Here is a 19,348-nt window from a genome sequence, read left to right on the forward strand (position 1 = left end):
AAAGTCCAGGGGTACTTGAAGGAAAAGAACATCCTGGTGCTACTAGGGACTGTCATTCAGAGACATTGGCTGGTGAAGCCATCCCATCCCAGCTGGTTTTCTGCCTGCTTCTGTTGCTGATGGGCTGATCCGTGTCCACAGCTTTACTCATAATCAACCTGCTTCCTTTTCAGCTGTACACATTCTTGCTTCCTGCTGAGGCTGTGATGGAGTTAGTGATACAAAGAATTGGGGTCTCCTTCCAGCCCACTGATTCTCTCAACAATAAGTTCTTTCTCTATAGAAATAGTTTCTCTGTTGCCTACATTATCAGAAATAAATATAACACTCTTTTTGTTTTATTTTGACACTGGGTTTCATTATGTAGGTAGGGCTGGCCTGAAACTCACTGTATAAACCAGGTAGGCCTTGAACTCACAGAGATCACCTTGCTTCTGAGTGCTGGGATTAAAGGGACATGCCTGTCTCCTTCTGTTTTTAATTTTTTTTAAATTTATCTCTATGAGGTGTGTGTGTGTGTGTGTGTGTTTGTGTGTGTGTTTGTGTGTGTGTGAGTGTGTTTTGACTAAAGAGTCCATCAGATCCTCTGAACCCTGGTCCTCTGCAAGAGCATCCAGTGTTCCTAAGCAGTGAGCCATCTCCCCAGTCCCTTCTGCCTGATCTAAACTCCACTTCATTGTTCATCCTGCCCAGAATTGTCTTTAATTCCTACTCTTAGTGTTTGCTTTAATTCAGTGAGTGCCTAATCGATTTTTTCTTGTTTCTTCTGTTACCTCACCAAGATGATGTGCATCCTTTTGATTTGGAAGTTTCTCATTGACGACACTTGAATCCTTGCTTTAAAATCCTTGCAGACAATTCTGACAAGGGTTTTCTCTTGGTGCCACCACCAGGGAACTGGTTTTCCTCCTCTGCTTTTTATTTAAGGGGATTGTCATGGTGTGAAGTGATTTCCATTTTTAGGTCATTTATGTAAGATGTCAGCAGTCCTGACACTCTGGGTGCAGTGGCTGTTTATCCTTCATAACCTTTTGGTGGTGTTTTGTTTTTTCTGGATTTGCCTGATTGAATAAAAGGGATTATACCTCCTGTCCATACAGACAGGCATAACTTAGATGGGTCAGGAAGAGTGGTTTTCAACCTTCCTAACGTAACCTTTTCATACAGCTCCACCAACTGTAAAATTATTTCATTGCTATTCATAACTATAATTTTGCTATAGTTATGAATTTTAATGTAAATGTCTGGAATTCAGGATATATGATATGTGACTCCTGTGCAAGGGCCATTTGAGCTCCCAAAGGGGTCTCAATCCAAGGGTTAAGGACCACTGATCTGGACTTGGTGGGAGGCCCTTACCGACGTAGATGGGTTGCCCAGTGTTGCCGGGGAGAAGTCTCCATCTCTGGAAGGCAAAGGATCTTCCACGATCAGGCTTTTTCCTGGGTCCCTCTGTAATAGTGGACACACTCTTGATGGTTACGGATGGATCAACTGACTCCAGGCAGTTTTCTTTTACATCCTCGAAGATGAATATTCTAAACAGGGTTATGCTAGCCAAAAGTAGTGGCTGAAGCTATCCCTGGCGATCTTTCCCTTCCCTAATGGCTCCTTGTCCCCACAAGACCAACAGTAGATGTCTGAGTCCCTCCCAAGCTGCACCTTTCCAATCTACACTCTTCTTCTGTCCTGTTTCTTTCACGGACAGCACACACGCTAACCCTGAACCCATCTTGTCCTCAGTAAGCACTAACCACCTACTCCTCTCTGCCAGCTTCGCTTTCCCATATGACCCGGCTGTTCAAAATTCTGAGGCATGTTCACGCTTGTATGGTCAAACAGAATGGGACCGATTGGCTCGTCTATACTGACGCAGATTCTGTATGATTCTGGTTCAGTAGCCTCTAAATTTAATCCTGTCAAATTCCAGTTTTGTGTGAATAAAAATGGCCCTCGTCTAACTGTGGGTTTTGATAAAGCTAATTTTGGGGTGCTATCCAGTGGGCTGCCTCGGAAGGAGAGCCCAGCAATATTTCTGATACGGAGAATGACTTAAAGATAACCAAAGGAAAGATAGGAGCTGGGAAAATAACCACCAAGGATGTTGGTGACTCAGAAACCAAAGACTTTTTCAGAAAAAAAAAAATGCATGAAAAGAACTACTTGGGCAGAATGTGACTGGAGTCATCAGAATATTTGGGTGAGGACATCATTTTGGGTCTCCAGGAGGCTACATGAGAAGCTAAAACCTAGATGCTGGAAGTTTCTAAGCATAACTAGGGAAGGAACTGGGCTGAGAGGGCTTCTATGACGTAAGCAGAGTCTGGATGATGTCACAGAGCAATGGGCAGAGGTTGCGCTTCTCTTCCACTTGGGGGCGCTAGACTCCCCTGAAGGTGGGTTCACTATCTTCCCAGCGGGGTGTGAAAGCCAGTTCAGCTCCTGAACCCCACAATTGTTCAGCAGGCTTTTGGTCCCTGACAGGTTTCCGAAGACAGAATCTGGACGACTAGGACATTTTCTTTCGGTAAATACGTTTATGAAGATAACGGGGACCCTTGTAGCCCAGAAAGCTAAAAGTTTTCCCTCGTACAGTGAGTAACCGTCTGTTCTGATGTCTTCCACGTTTGAGAGCTCGGCGGATGGTCTAGGCTAGTCAGTCTCCGGAGTTTATTATACTTTGCTAACAATATCTAATTCATAATTCTAATAAAATGTCAAAACTCCTTTCTGTGCCTGTGCATTTTAGGAGATAATATTTCTTTTTTGTTGTTGTTTTTTTTTTCAGGAGCTGAGGACCGAACCCAGGGCCTTGTGCTTGCTAGGCAAGTGCTCTACCACTGAGCTAAATCCCAACCCCAGGAGATATTATTTCTAAATGGCTGTTGTTGCCTACACAAAAGACTCTTGTTGTGGTTGAAGATGCAACAGCGTCGCGGAATAAACCTGGGGCTGGGTCAGGATGCACAGTACAGAAAGCAAGTGGACTGGTGTGCTGTGTCTCTGGGCAGACACTTGTGGATGTTGCCACGTAGCTCATAGTTAGAGGGTAGAAGAGGTGTGTGGTCACCCTTCTGGCTCCTTTGCTATCCTTTCTCTGTTCTGCTTGCTTAAAGTGGGGACAGGGATACTTAATCCCACACTGATCTAGCCATTCAAGGAGAGATTCCTCAGCAGAGGCAAAGTGCCTCGGGCTGACGAAATGTGTCTGAATATGTTATTCTGAGCTGTAGAGAACCATTTGTTCATTTCCCTTTGAACTTTAGATTTTGATTTTTGAGAGAGGGTTTTTCTGTGGGTAGCTTTGGCTACCCTGTAACTAACTCTGTAGACCAGGCTGGCCTTGATCTCACAAAGGTCTGTCTCCCTCTGCCTCTTGAGTGCTGGAATTAAAGGTGCGCTCCACCATTGCCCAGCCCTCCTACGAACTTCTGATTATGACAGAATTAGATTCTGATGCTCAACCCTGTCTACCATCGCCTTCCTCACCTGCTCCAAAGTTCTCTTAGACAAGAGCCTTGGTCCAGCGCTCTCCCAACCCCACCCCCATTGTTCTTGCAGGCACTCACATGACAGAGGCACCAGCATTGTGTCTGGTTTAAGCAGGCGAGCTCTTCAAACTCAGGCCACGGGCAAGTATGAAGCCTGAACACAGAACGATAGCCACAAGACAGTGGACCAGGATGCCGTGGCCTACCACACGAGGTCTACAGCCAAGAAGAAGAGGATGTCTCTGAGGAGGATGAGCACACCATCCTTCCAGAAGCAGAGGAGGAGGAGGCCTTCTCCCCAGGCCCTGGGAACATTGTGGGCTGCAGAATTTCTCACGGATGGAAAGAAGGTGATGAGCCCGTCACCCAATGGACGGCCATCATTCTAGATCAACTGCCAACAAATCCCTCTCTCTATCTGGTCAAGTATGACGGAATGGACTGTGTCTACGGACTGGAACTTCACAGCAATGAGAGGATTTTAAAGCTTAATGTCTTTCTTCACAAAGTAGAGTTTCCTCAAGTGAAAGACGACCATATTGCAAGAGCCATGGTTGGCCGAGCTGTGGAGCATAAATTTGAGGGCAAACATGTCTCTAAGGACAACTGGAGGGGGGTGGTCCTAGCCCAGGTGCCGATCATGAAGGATTGGTTTTACATCACATACGAGAAAGATCCAGCCCTTTACATCCACCAGCTCCTGGATGATTACACAGAAGGTAACCTATGTATCATTCCAGAGATTCCTCCAGCAGAGGTGAAGTCAGACGTTGACAGCGACATCTTAACAGGTCAATGTGTGCAGTTCACCAGAAGCGATGGTTCCAAAAAGATCGGCAAAGTCATTTACCAAGTTCCAGCCAAGCCTTCCGTGTATTTCATCAAGTTTGATGGCGACGTCCACATCTACGTCTATAATCTGGTGGAAAAGATCTGTTAAGGTGAAATTCACAATGTGTGGGGGGCATAGATGGGGAATTTATAGGATTGGGGGAAAATGTTTGTTTTTCTGTGTTTCAGATACACAAGGGCCTTTGACAACCCCAGTATCTTTTCCAGTGGAATTTGTTTTTGCTCTAAGAATTAAAATGTGCGATGTGACGTGTTGTGTGTGAACACTTTGGTGGAGGAGACGGGCTGTGGTGGATGGAACATGGAGAGGAAGCCGGAAAGGTCAAGGCTGTGAACAGTAAGTGTGATGTCACGTAGACTAAAACAAACAGGACTGAGCTGGTCTGGTCTTTAGGGAGAGAAAAGAACTGGAGATGAGGCTTAGAGGAGCAGGGATGGCACGGGGGAAAAAAGATGGATGTTTAGGAAGCCGTGGAGAGGGGCCAGACATAGATAGACCCTCTGAGGTGAAGTTTGAGGGAGAAACAGACAGTTGGGGAAAGAGGGGCAGGTAACAGGGAGGTGATCTTGGAACTCAAGGGGAGACCCAATAAACTGATCCAGCAGACTCAGAATCAGAGAAGGTCGGGGATTGTTTGACTAACGAAACCTAATGAAACCTGTTTCTCATCTGTAGATGTATTATTTTTAATTATGTGGGTGGGGGCAGGGCATGAACACAGGAGACCACAGACACAAGAATAGTCAGGTCCCCTGGAGCTGGAATTAAAGGTGGTTGGGAGCCATTGGATATGAGCTCAAAGAACCAAATCCAGATCCTCTTTCAGAGCAGACGAGCTCTTGATCCATTGGTCATCTCTCCAGGCCCCTAAAGTCATCTTTTCAAATAAATCCAACCTTCCCATGCAGAGAAGAGACAAGGATGAGGGTAATAAAGATTAAATTGATGGTTTTGTGGAAGAAAGACTAAAGAACACATGAGGGAGTAGAGGACACTGAGGGACAAAGGAATTCCAAAATGGAGTTCTCACAAAGTGAAGCAGGAGCCCCAGGAAGAACAGAAAGAGTCTAGAATGAGTTGAACTTGGGCCGCATCCATATTGGTCTCTTTGGATCCTTAAAGAACAGCCAAGACATCACTACAGAAGGTGGATGTGAGATGGAGGCTTCCCCGGAGGACATTTTGACGAGGATAACTCAAGAGTAGTGAATGCCAAACTCAGTTTATATCTATCCATTCCTGAAAGTATCATAAAGCCCATTATTTTGTATGATCAGTAAAAAGTAAATTAAATGGGAGGATGAGGATGCCACGAGCTTCTGTCAGGTGATACGTGGATCCTGTGTTTAGTTTCCCTGAGCGCTGTTTGCCTTTGTTGCATCCTGTAATATTTTTTGAGGTCTCTTCTCAATGACCCTACATGACCACAAAGAGCTCCTGCACTGGCTTTGCTTGCCTGGCTCTCCTTCGCCTGGATGGCTTCCTACACACCTGTGGGCCCTGTTACCCTATCTAGCCCAAGGAAGTTCCCGTCTCTTACTCATATGTAAGCTTATCCTCAGAAAACTCTTGATGGTGCCTCCAATGCCGAGGTGCTGAGCTCTTTCCTATGCCATTTGCCGTGATTTTAAAATGCTTTGTGCTTCCTGACCATGTAGCTGTCTCCTCCTGAGAAGCCCCTGTGTACCCCATGGGGTCTCCCAGAGCCACATCTACACTCCACGAAGGTCTTTGGAGGCAAAATTATCATGGACTCATTCATTGTTCTTTCTTCTCTCAAGAATAAGTTTCTCACTGTAAGACTTGAAAATACTTTCTAGCATTGATTAATTCTGCTATTTGTTGGTTTTTATAATAGCTAGTTGTCTGACGGTTTCATTGCTGCAAAAAGACATCATGACCAAGGCAACTTATATGGGACAACATTTAATTAGTGCTGGCCTTCATGTTCAGAAGTTCTGTCTATTTTCATCAAGGCAGGAAGCATGGAAGCATCTAGGCAGACATGGTGTTGGAGAAGAAGCATATCTCCCCCACAGTGATATGCTTCCTCCAACAAGGCCACACCTACTCCCACAAGGCCACACCTCCTGCTTGTGCCACACTTCCCATGGGACAATCACATTCTAACCACCGCCCTGATTTTATGCCAACTGGACACAAGCTAGAATCATTAGAGAAGAGGGAGCCTCAGTTGAGAACATGCGTCCATAAGATCCAGCTGTAGGGCATTTTCTTAGTGATTGGTGGGCAGGGCCCGGCCCACTGTGAGCGGCCCCATTCCTACGCTGGTGGTTCTGGGTTCTATAAGAAAGCAAGCTAAGCAAGACATGAGGAGCAAGACAGTAAGCAGTGTCACTCCATAGCCAATGCCTCAGTTCCTGCCTCCAGGATCCTGTCCTGTTTGAGTTCCTGTCCCAACTTCCTTTGCTGATGAGCAGCAATGTAGAAGTGTAAGCTGAATAAACCTTTTCCTCACTAACTTGCTCTTTGGTCATGGTGTTTCCTTACAACAATAGGATCCCTAAGTAAGACAATTTCTTATAGAAACAGTGTGTCTAGTAGAGCCACAAACGCTTACCTCATAACCACACATAGAAACGTATAGACACTTTGTTTTAATTTAAAGGTAAGACTTGCTCATGTACTGACCTGTGACTTTCTAGTTTGCTTCCTTCTCTCCGTGATGAATGCCATGATCAAAACTAACTTGGGGAGGAAAGGGTTATTTGCCTTACAGGTTACAGACCATCACTGAGGGAAACCAGAACAGGAGCTTGAAGTGGTAACAAGGAGCACTGCTTGTTGGCCTGCTCCCTGTCTCAGTCATTGTTCTGTTGCTGTGAAGAGACACCATGGTCAAGGAACTACTATAATGAAAGCATGTAATTGGAGGATCCCTTACAGTTTCAGTCGTCTGGTCCATCATCATGGCAAGGAGCATAACACGGGAGCAATAGAGAGCTACTGCTCTGTAAGAAGAGAGAGAGAGAGAGAGAGAGAGAGAGAGAGAGAGAGAGAGAGAGAGGGGAGACAGAGACAGAGACAGAGACAGAGAGACAGAGAGAGAGACAGAGACAGACAGACAGAGACAGAGAGAGACAGAGAGAGACAGAGAGAGACATAGACAGAGAGAGAAAGGGGAGAGAGAGACAGAGAGACACAGACAGATACAGAGAGAGGGGAGAGAGAGACAGAGAGAGACAGAGAGACAGAGAGAGAGAAAGAGAGAGAGACAGAGAGAGAAAGAGAGAGAGAGAGGGAGGGAGAGAGAGAGAGGGAGATAGGGTGGGAGGGAGAGAGAGAGACAGAGAGAGAAATAGAGAGAGAGACAGAGAGAGACAGAGAGGGAGAGAAAGAGTGAGAGAGAGAGGGAGGGAGAGAGAGAGAGATCGGGAGGGAGGGAGAGAGAGAAAAGAGAAAGAGAGGGAGGGAGAGATTGAGGGAGGGAGAGAGAGAGGGAGGGAGGGAGGGTGAGAGAGAGAGATAGAGAGACAGAGAGAGACAGAGAGAGAGAAAGAGAGAGAGGGAGGGATGGAGGGAGTGAGTGAAAGAGAGAGAGAGAGAAACTCTGGGAAAGCATGGGGCTCTTGAAAACTCAAACCCCTCCCTTGTTGACACACCCACTTCCTGCAATGAGGCCCACCTCTTAATCCTTCTAGTCCTTGAAAATACTGTCACTCCCTGTTAACTAAATATTCAAATATATGACTGTGGGAGCCTTTCTTATTCAAACCGCCACACTCCCCATGGCTTGCTCCATTACTATTTCTTACAGCCTAAAAGGCTATTCTTTTTACACATGACTACTGATGAACTTGCCCACAATGGTGGGCCCTCCCACAACAATCATTAATCAAGAAAATGTTCCATAGACTTACCCAAAGTCTATCTAATGGAGGCAGTTCTTGAATTGTTCTCTCTTCTCAGTTGGTTCCAGATTGTCAAGTTGGGGGAAGAGAGAGAGAGAGAGAGAGAGAGAGAGAGAGAGAGAGAGAGAGAGAGAGAGAGACCCAGCACCGTAATGTTTCTCTTACTCCATGCTACATACTCACCACCAGACACTCTCTTCTCTCAGTGTACAGACCCACTTCCCTGTATGGCAGAACTGAAGAGTAACTACTGTCACCAACATGAATACTCGAGGATATGTGACAAGAAATGAATACATTCTACAGCTCCCAACGCCAAGCAAAAGCCTTTTAGTGTGTGCTGCACTTACTGGGAGACTGTCAGTCACTGGCCATTTCATGGGTCACAGTAGACCAGAGAACCAAAACGTCACAACCTACATATCATCTCCTCTCAGCAGGAGACATAGCCCTTTCTCAAAACCCATGAATCTATCTGTACACTTAGATTTTTTCAAAACCTACTTTATTTAGGTTTCTTAAACCTTCTAGCCCACCAACCAGAGGTAGCAGAGAGAGAAAGTTGATAGGAAAAGAGAGAGAGTTGTGGACCTATTTAGAAGTAATTCTTTGGGGTAACTCAAATCTTCATTGTGCAGTACGATCCAATAGCAAACGCAAAATACGAATCAGTAGCAGTGCCTTGATCTGGCAGAGACCACAAGGCTCTAACCAACAAGAAGGAGCAGAAGCAGCCAGAAGCAGCCCGAATAGCACAGGTTCTTTTGTGAATTTCTCATTACGGAATGAAGACCAGCAAAGACCACCGAAACCTTGCAAGGTATAGCAATGTAAAGATGTCCTCTCCCTCTCTGTGCGATTACATTTATGTTCTACATAAACATCCTGTCCCCCTTCAAGCGTGTGCTCCATCTAAATACCACATGCCTTCTCATGTGTCTGCTTCAGCAAAACATCCTCTCCTAACATAGCTTCCAGAAAAACATCCTGTGACACAAGTGAGATTCCATAGATACCAAAATTTTTCCACTTCATCTAGCCTCATCTCACACTTGGCCATGACATCACAAAACATATAATGGCCATCTTGCAAGGCTCCTAGGCCCCAGCTCCACCAGCCACTGGAGCTTCTGCAAATGCACTCCGTGAGACTCAGACCCTTTAGTGAGAACAACCTTCAGTTATCCCCGTAAACATTGTGCTCTCTCCATCTTTGCTCTCAGCCTATAGCTGTCCAACTTCCAGCCAACTCAGCTGTGACCAGAAAACCCTCATCAAGAAAGTCAATGAATTTGACTTGATTTTTTTTCCCTGACAGAACGGAGTGTTCTCCCTGCATGGTTACCCTGGTGTCTGAGTCATCTGTAATAAAACACACTACTATTAAGATCAAAGTCACAGGAACTATGACAAATAGCAAATCGCACGACAAGCATCACAGTTGGCCAAGCCTTTTCTGCAGCTTTATTGAAATAAAATTTACATACTTAAAAAATCCATTTATTTTAAGTGCGTAATTTAATGATTTTACAGCAAAATTTATAGCTTCCTTCCCTTTTTTAAATACTCATTTCCCACTAGTTCATACGATATCAAAGTCTATTAAAAACACAGAAGTGAAGTCAGGAGAAGGACCAGAGTGGGAAGCAGGAGGTTCTTGATTTTCTAAGACGACAGATACATTGGCAGAATCGTCTGGATAAAACCACTTGGGAAACATTGGGTCTTCTCTTAGCGTGCAGCCTCCAGACAAAGAGTTTAAAGGGTTAAGTCATGGGTCCTCCTACATTAAATCCGGTCCTGACCTGGTGTGGTCAGCATCATTTTTGGCCACTTTCATGTTAATCCCATTCATCACTCTTCCACGTTGCCTAGCAACTCACATAGTAAACAAACTTATTTTGGTTCATAATTTCATAGGTTTCGGTCCATGGTCACATGACCATGAAAGCGGCACGATAGAGCCCAACTGCTAACCTCACTGGCATCCAAGAAGCATCAACACAGGAAGAGACCAAGGAGAAAAAAACACCCTCCAAGACACGTCCCAAATGACCAAGTCCCTTAATTTCCTATCTCCTCGTTTCCCGCCACCTTCATACACATCCATCAACTCATTGATTACAGCCCACAGAGTCCAATCGATTTTCATAGTCCCACCTTTGAACATTGTACTTGGACAATGTGTATCTTAAACCCATAGGGTAGGGCCAGAAGGTTGTGTCAGAGGTCTAAACATCAATGCACACTAGAAACAGCTGGGTAGGTTTCTCAACATCCCCTATTTCTTTGTGGGACTGAGCTACACCATGTCTGCATTGCAGCATTTTGTCTGGGGTGAGATACCATCAGCAGTCAATTGTAAATACGCCCCCCACCATGTGTGTGCTTGAATGTAAAATGGCACGTCTATAATATAGACACACACGCATATACACAGACTCACAGAGAGGCAAAATGGGAAGGAGTTGAGTCTTAGGAACCCTCAAGGAAGAGGGAGTGGAAATATAAGATACAGATGTCAGCGAGAACCAGAACAAAGCAGTGTCTTGTATACACGATAGGACCACTATCCCTCAGCCCTAGCTGACAGGAGAGGGAGAGTCAATTTTCTACAAAGATATAGATGGTGATAAGCTGGCCAGGCTCCAGGGCCTTGCCCAAGGCCCATGAATTTATGGGCAGCATAAATGACTTGAGTGGGTTGTTACAGAGGGCAGAAAGGGAGCTTGAATTTGGGAGAAGGGATTAGGTGTGGATGGATCTGGGAGGAGTTAGGAAGAGACGTGAGAAGTAAATTCTATCAATATATAATGTACGAAGTTCTCAAGGAACTAATAAAAGTGGTTTATAAATACCATATCTGTACTGAACACATACAAACCATTTTTCTTGTCATCTCCTAAATAACAGCCCCTCATGATTTAATTTCATTAAGTACCAAAGTAATGCAGAGATTATTTAAAATGTAGGAGGGTCTGGAGAGACGGCAGAGGGGTAAAGCCAAGTGTGTGGTCACACATGGAAACACCAGGGCTTGGTATGGGAACAGGAGGATGACCGGGACTTCCTGACAGTGAGCCTCACCTCAGGTTCAGCAGGGGACCCTGTCACAAGGGAATACAGTAGGGAGTGAAGGAGCAGAACACGCTCTACCCTCCCCCAACCTCTGCACTTACATGTTTCTATGACCACACGCACACATACACACATATAAATATGACTAGAGTATACGAGAGGCTTGCATACGTTATATGCAAATGATGTGTCGTTTTACCTAAGGAACCTGAGGAGATTTAGATCATTGGGTGTCCTGGGGCCAACTCTCAGAGGACACGATATATCTCCTTATTGTGCAAACGAATCCTTTGTTGAGTGTCTGTCAGTGACTCCACACAGTTCTCCTCCTCTAGGTTCCTGTGTATCACAGAGAATGATCTGGAAATACTGAAACAAATATAAACTAAAGGCTTTGTTGGGGTTTCTAGGCTTGCGTTAAAATCATATTTATCACGTTTTATTAAATGGAAGGGAAATCTTCAGCTCCCAGCAACAATAGACTCAATCATGTTGGCTTCTGTTTTATCCCATTATGAATAGCAATTAATTGCACATCAATAGCTCCCCATGCTTTGAACTAAATCAGGATGAAGGGATATGTTTCCATAACCCCTATGTGGATAATCAAGTAGAAAGGGGGGAGGTATGATGCCTTTGGCTTATGGGAGAGTGATGGCTTGATTGGAAACTTGTTATGCAAATAACCCTAAACTCTGAGATATGGAATGTAACGATAAAATATACTACCAAATGCTATGGACACTCATTACCTGACTTTTCTTAAAAGAAAAAAAAAAACATACTTTAGGATTTTGAATAAGTGTGACCCTCAGAGGTTCAAATACTTGAATATGTTTGGTTTCCAGTGGGTGGATTGTTTAGAAATGATTGGGAGTTGTGTTTTTGTTAAAAGAGATGTGTCAATGGGAGGTGGGGGCCTTGAGATTTCACAAGCCCACCAGGCTTACATCTCAAGTCACAAAGGAAAATAAATATAACAGGAAATAATAATACACATCCAAACCGTGATGGGAAGTTCATATCCGTTCCCCTTAATGCATGTCAACTTTGGAAACTGGAATCCAAAATGAGATGAGACTTTTGAAAAATCCTAATTCTCAGGCAGGCTTTGGTATTTCTCTTTCCCTGAAAACGAACAGCACTAGAAAAAGGCAGACGGTAGGTTGTTTTTGTCCACAAATCGAATCAAAAGGGTTTGATAATGAACATAGAGGAGGCTCACCCCATGTTTACCAAAGAATAGAGTAAAAAGGGGGGAGGGGAGACATCTAGAGAACAGTCGGTGCCTTATTGGTATTATAAAAAAAATTCCTGAAGTCAAGAAATAATATTTGACAAAAGAAAAAAAAACTAGGTTTCCATTAGGCAGAACTGTTTTAAAAATGCCTTCATTTTAGTCATGGAAAGAGGGGGGTGGATCAGGTCACTCTGAAGATAACTAAAGTCATTCCCATCAAAAAATTAAGAAAAATGTGGATTTTTAATGGACTTGAATAAAATTAGAAATTTTAGCTTTCAAAGAGGAAATATTGTGTTCCAGAGAGAGAGAGAGAGACAAAGGAGTGTCCAAACTCATACTTGATTCTTTCAATAAATCTACTGGTAACTCATGTATTTTTGATATTAGGATTAAAACTCAAGTTGGATTTCTCGACTTAAGAGTTTAATGTCTGTGAATAGCTGCCAGTGGAAAGACTTGTCCTCGGATTTCTCAAAAGGCATGAAAAAGCCACCGTGGAGTTACTGGATTTTGTTTCAAAGACTTTAGCTCCTTGTCTGCAGGGATGCAGAGCCTCAGAGGAAGGGCCTGAGACATCGTAAGAGGTAGCTCCAACACCTGAGGCCATGCGCACAGAGGGAAGTAGCCTTTCTCAGAAAATGGAGCTACGAGAGATAAAAAATGAAGGCGACACATCGATCAAATCGCTGTAATAGAACGACGGCAGCCAGTTCACAGTGCGAGGCAGCTGTCAGCAACTTGGCCAAGAACTAAGAGGATTTGAAAAGATAATAACACACAGAGTTCACAGAAGCCACAATAGACTCATGGGGTCTGCGAATTTAATCCATGTGCTCTGGGCAGAGAAAACAATCCAAACCAGAGATCCCTCTTCCTCAGCCCAACGGAACGCTGTGCCGTGTCCCGGATGTCCCATGTCAAGGACTCAACCTAGATGCTGGAAGCCTGTGAGAAAGCGGAAGTAGGTCATTTAAGTGCTGACACCGGAAATGGCTCAAGTCTGCACCTTCATTGGAAGGAGAAAAAATAAGTCACACAGCACCGGAAGTAATCCTTGTCAGGGTCTGTGTGAGGTCGGAAGTGTTCGGCGCCATGATCAATCAGTAAGCACTGCCTACACGTGTCGGGTGAGCCCACACAAATGAGGAAATGGTTTTTAAATTTAAACACAATTTCTAATAACTAGTAACTTTTAAGTGTCCAGGTTTAGCACAAGCTTCCAGATTATGTGGTTTCTCAGGCGGAAGAACGCCGCACAAGAAGTGTGTTTGAACTTCGGAGGTTCCTACTATATGACAGCAAACTAGGAAAAGCCTGGAGGTGGGGTGTGGTAAAACGAACTAGAGGGAATCTGTAAAACCAAGAAAGAAGAATTCAGAAGACTTGTACGGGAAAGGCCAGAAAAAGGGATGTCTTGGAAGACCATCCTCGTTTTCAGAGTTTATCACAGCAAAATTGCCAAAGACTGGTAGCAAAATTGCCATTTGTCTCTGTGGACAATCTCTGAACATCCACACACACACACAGACACACACACACACAGACACACACACACACAGAGAGAGAGAGAGAGAGAGAGAGAGAGAGAGAGAGAGAGAGAGAGGGAGAAGTGAAGCAAGGGGGAGGGACTAGGGGAGGGGAAGGGAGAGAGAGAGAGACAGAGACAGACACAGAAAGAGAGACAGACATAGAGACATACACACAGACACACACATGCAGAGATATACACGAAGACACGCACAGCCCAATTGAGGATTTACAGAAAGGTAGCCATCAAAGGACCCGAATATTTGGTGCTAAATTAGGTGAGCTTTGTGGAGGAATGAGTGCCAACCAAATTTTGCAAGTTCTGCAGCCACCTGCATGTTTCCGCACCCCCTTAGCTGTCGGGGTATCGCATACATGGCTGTCACTCCTGCTTTCTTCATTTGTATTTTACTGTGAATCTCCCTTCTCCCCTGTTCAATGTGGCCAGCGGTTTTCCATGTGGAAGGACCTCACACTGCACTGTGTCTAGGGCGGCAGGGAAAACAATTTCAAAAGAGGCTCAGTGCTAGGCAAACAGTACAAACAATGCATACTTCACCTCCAAAGGAGGGGCTCAAAGAACACAGAGGCTCTGGCTGGCGCACAGGGCCGATCTTACAAAGTTAGGGCCCACAGCATCCCTGGGACCCAAACAGCAGCTCTCATTCAGCCCTCCATGCTAATGACTCACTCTCATCTCTTGAGACCAGAGGAAGAAGCATTTGGAAGATCCTCTCCCTAAAAATGAAGCTTGTATGGAAACTCTTATTAAACTTAAGAACAATTTTCAATAGGAAAGCCCACACATAGTAAAAAAATAAATGGCAGATTCGACAGCCTTCTCTGCGATACCATCACGTACACACACACACACACACACACACACACACACACACACACACACACACACACCAGAAGAATAGACCTACATAAAGGATACATTTCCAGGCTCAGATATCTGTTGGGAGGAGGTTGACGTTCTAACAAACCTCAGCCAAGGACTCCATTTGGAAGATTCAGAAGCTCAAGACATTGGTTCACTACTGGGAGAAGATCGCTGTCTATCTCACATAACCTTTATGGAAAACAAAGACAGATCAACCTAGAATGAGTTAAACAGAATCCCTTTCAAGGCTATTGAAGAATTTTGGAGACAAACTCCACAGACAGCTAACAGCAGAGAAAGTGACCCATGATTGCAGGTTGTATAATACCACTGAACCTGGTGAAACATTTCCTACTCTCCTAGGAATCCTAGACGTGAGAGGGCACCAAGGCAGCCTGGGCAGCCCACGTCAGTCTCCATACAAAGTGCACTTTGTAGGCTGACACCCACACGGCTAGTCTGCAGTTCACCAATCCTGGTCATGAAGGCATCGAAAAACAGGAGACGGCCTCCCTGGTAGAGCCTCTGTCTCTGGTTCCTGCCTTCTGGAGGCTCCACGGTCATTCCACCCTTAACTCTCCATCATCCTGTTGACAAGTGTCTGGGCTTTATCTTTGACTTAGGAGTATATTTTAGTCCTTTAGATCTCTCTCTCTCTCTCTCTCTCTCTCTCTCTCTCTCTCTCTATCTATCTATCTCTCTCTCTCTTTCTCTCTCTTTGTGTGTGTATGTTTGTGTGTGTGTTTGTGTGTTTTGTGTTTGTGTGTGTGTGTGTGTGTTTGTGTGTGTGTGTGTAAATGTTATAAAGGTTAATAAAAAGAAAAAGTTGCTGGTTCCAGTACACATTTAAAATAAAGATTCTTTTTTTTAAAGCTTTATTTATTTATTCCATGTATGTGAGAACACTGTCACTGTCTTCAGACACACCAAAAGAGGGAATCAGATCCCATTACAGATGGTTGTGAGTCACCATGTGGTTGCCGGGAATTGAACTCAGGCCTCTTTGGAAGAGCAGTCAGTGCTGTTAACCACTGAGCCATCTCTCCAGCCCTAAAATAAAGTTTCTTAAGAGAGCAGTTTAGCGTGGGAAGCAATAAAGATGCCCCATTTATGGATGAGCACTCAGTCTCTTTAAACTCCTGGGACTCGGGAAGCATCTTGGACAAGGAGGTGGGAAGAGTGTAAGACCCAGAAGGTGGGAAGAATGGCTGTGGTTTGCTGCCTTCAGGACAGGATGTGGCTGCTGCAATCGTGAGCTCACAGCAGTTGTGGTCACCTGCATAGGTCTATAAAGGACCACCAGCTAGACAAAATCCCTTACTGAGGAGGTTTTCAGGTGCTGAGGGCTGCTGGGGTAAAAGAATCATTCTTTTCTGAGGGTTTGGTCACTGGTAGAATTCCCACATGCCTGTAGATAGTCACACACCCATAAGTACATAACCAATGCTAATTGGGCTTAGTGGTTATAGGTTGGGAAAGAGGATATGAATTTTGAGGGATGGTTATTGGCAGGGAATTTGGGCAGAGAAGAGGGTGAAATGGAAGAGTTTATGGCCATGTTTCATTGTATACATGTATGAAATTCTCAAGGATAAAGACAATTTATTATTTAATAGAAAATTTAGACTATTAGCTTTAGCTACGTAATGTAAGGCTGTATGACTCTAAAGAATTCAAATATTGAACATAAATCAAACCAATTGACTGCCTTATGATTCAAGGAGCAAATTATACGTACTTAGTATAATGCACATTCTCCCTCTATCGGTCTCTTTCTATCTCTTGTCTCTCTGTCTCTCTCTCTCTCTCAAACACACACACACACACACACACACACACACACACACGCAGATGCACACTTACATTATTTTTATGTCAACGTATTAAAATTCATGATACAATCAATATGAAGGAATAGAGGTTTGTTTAGGGCACACAGTCACAGTCATTGGGTTCAGACTGTCGGGGCAATGACTACATGGCCACAGTGTATTGATCTGTGTCACTGAGAGCCTGCATGAGTCCTGCTTATATTTGGTTTGATCAGGCGGCCAAGAGTTCGGTCTGAACCAGCCAGCACCCTCCTTCCTGCCCCAGTGACCTACTTCTGCTACAGCACAGTATGAAAGGTTCCTCCACCTTCCTAGACAGTGCCATCAGCTTGAGACAAATTGTTCCCACAGCTGAGACCCTGGGGAAATTTCACACACAAGCCCTAACGACAATGAGCCAGGCAAGTGCGAAATGTTTTGTGAAAACTGTTTAATTTCAGTTCTGTAAACAGGACAGGGAGGAACCCTTTGATATGGATTGATTTAGTCTTCAGCTTACAGAGTGCACCCCCAAAAGATACATAGTGTAGAAAATGCACAGTTTTCTATGTAGCAAGCATTGCACTGAAAACAACACACTAATGAAAGTAAAATGCAAAGAACTGGGATATATAGTAACAATTCCAATTGTCATTGTGAAAGGCTCTTTTATTTACACATGTGAGCTGTCATTATTAGTTCCCTACTGGCTTGATTTTACAAGGAAAGAAAATCACAAGCTCTGACTATCCCATCAACCACGGTGTCATTCATCACACTGTTATGGGGCTCCGATCTAGGGATTAATCATCAGGGTTTGACAACAAAATCCATCGGCTCAATACATGAGGCTTTAGCGGAGAAAGTGAGGTTACAAGTATGTAATGCCCTTTAGTGTCTTCTCTGCCAGTGTGTTGTATGCATGTCTTGTTGTTGAATATTGTTGTTGGTGGTGGTTGTTGTGCTTTCAAATATGAAATGTTGAATGCAAGGGCAAGTGGCAGGGATCCGATAGATCTTTGCATCCTCACTTTCTTCTTCCCATCTCTTGCTAAGTCTCCCAATCCTCAGCTATCATTCAAATACACTGAAACAACTCAAATATACCAAAACAATGTGAAATAAAGACACTGAAAAAACTCAAATATACTGAAACAAGGTAAAGTCAAGATGCACTTGCCATCCCTAATTTGTGTTTGCATTTTGACCGTAATAGTCTGGTAAGCCTTAAAAACCACAGGATGGGTCTGAGGAGGATGGGTGGGTGAAACCGCTTGCTGCCTAAGCAGACCCTAACTCAGATCCCAGTCACCATGAAACAGGCAGGGGAAACCTACAACCCCAGGGACAGGAAGGGGGAACAGAATCACTAAAGTCTCCTGGCTTCCATCCCGGATGAAAATATGAGAGTTTGGGATCAGGCAAAGTCACCTCCTGTCTTAGTTAGGGCTCCATTGCTGTGAGGAGACACCATGACCAAGGCAGCTCTTAATAAAGGAAACATTTAATTGGGGCTGGCTTACATTTTCAGAGGTTCAGTCACTGATTATCATGGTGGGAAGCACGACAGAGTCCAGGTAGACATGGTGCTGGAGAGTGTTCTATATCTAAATCCGAAGGCAGCCCAGAAAGAGACTTGCAGCCACAGGCAGCCGGAAGAGCATCCATCTTCCTCATTGGGCAGAGCTTGAACACTAGGAGCCCTCAGAGCTGGCCTACACAGTGACACACTTTCTCCAACAAGGCCACACCTCCTACTAGTGGCACTTCCCATAGGCCAATCGTGTTCAAACCACCACAGTGCATCAAAAGAAAATGGCAGAGAGACATAGAGAAAGATACTGCATGGTATCCTCTTGTAGCAGGGTGCTGCAACTCCCCCACACACACACATAAACCCATGCACATGTGCACACATGAGCAGATTTATTTATTTATTTATTTATTTATTTATTTATTTATTTATTTATTTACTTTATTTATTTTTTTCCTTAAGAACTTGGTACATACACATAATGTGTATGAGCAAATTCTTCCCCATCCCCTCCCCTCAAATCCCTCTCCTTTCCTCCCTCCTAATTCCATGTGCATTTTAGTAGAAACTGCTTAGTCCATTTAGTGCTGACTAGACGTGTGGGGGTGAGTACAAACATCCAGGGGAGCATGGACAGCCATCACAGGCCAAATCCATGAAGAAAATGGGCCCTCTGCCCTGTAGTCATCATTTCCCAGTAGTTCCTCAATTGGGGTAGAGGAGCTTCCAGAGTCTCCACCCGTCTATTATGGGATTTACCTATGCAGGTTTTGTAGATGAGATCCTAGACACCGTGAAACACATGAACACACACACACACACACACACACACACACACACACACACACACCCCACAATTTGAAACCAGAGAATGATTTCTAAAAGGTTATACAACGTCCTAAATTCAGTTCCTTGGTGGCGGAATATTTGAAATCCACACCAGATCATAATTCTATCTATATAAAATTAAATTATTCAAATGAATATTGTAAAGTTTAGCGGATTTTTATCTGTCAAATAGCACAGGCTGAATGAAATCACTTGGTGCCGAAC

The 19,348-nt window shown here is 44.3% G+C and overlaps 1 pseudogene; it reads left to right on the forward strand.

The window, feature by feature from the left end:
* The first annotated feature begins 3,638 nt into the window (after window positions 1-3,638).
* LOC147998063 (Y-linked testis-specific protein 1-like) lies at window positions 3,639-4,606 on the forward strand (annotated as a pseudogene).
* Window positions 4,607-19,348: the final 14,742 nt, after the last annotated feature.

The sequence above is a fragment of the Rattus norvegicus genome, chromosome Y, assembly GCF_021556685.1.
Source record: "Rattus norvegicus strain SHRSP/BbbUtx chromosome Y, alternate assembly SHRSP_T2T, whole genome shotgun sequence".
NCBI classification, from domain to species: Eukaryota; Metazoa; Chordata; class Mammalia; order Rodentia; family Muridae; genus Rattus; species Rattus norvegicus.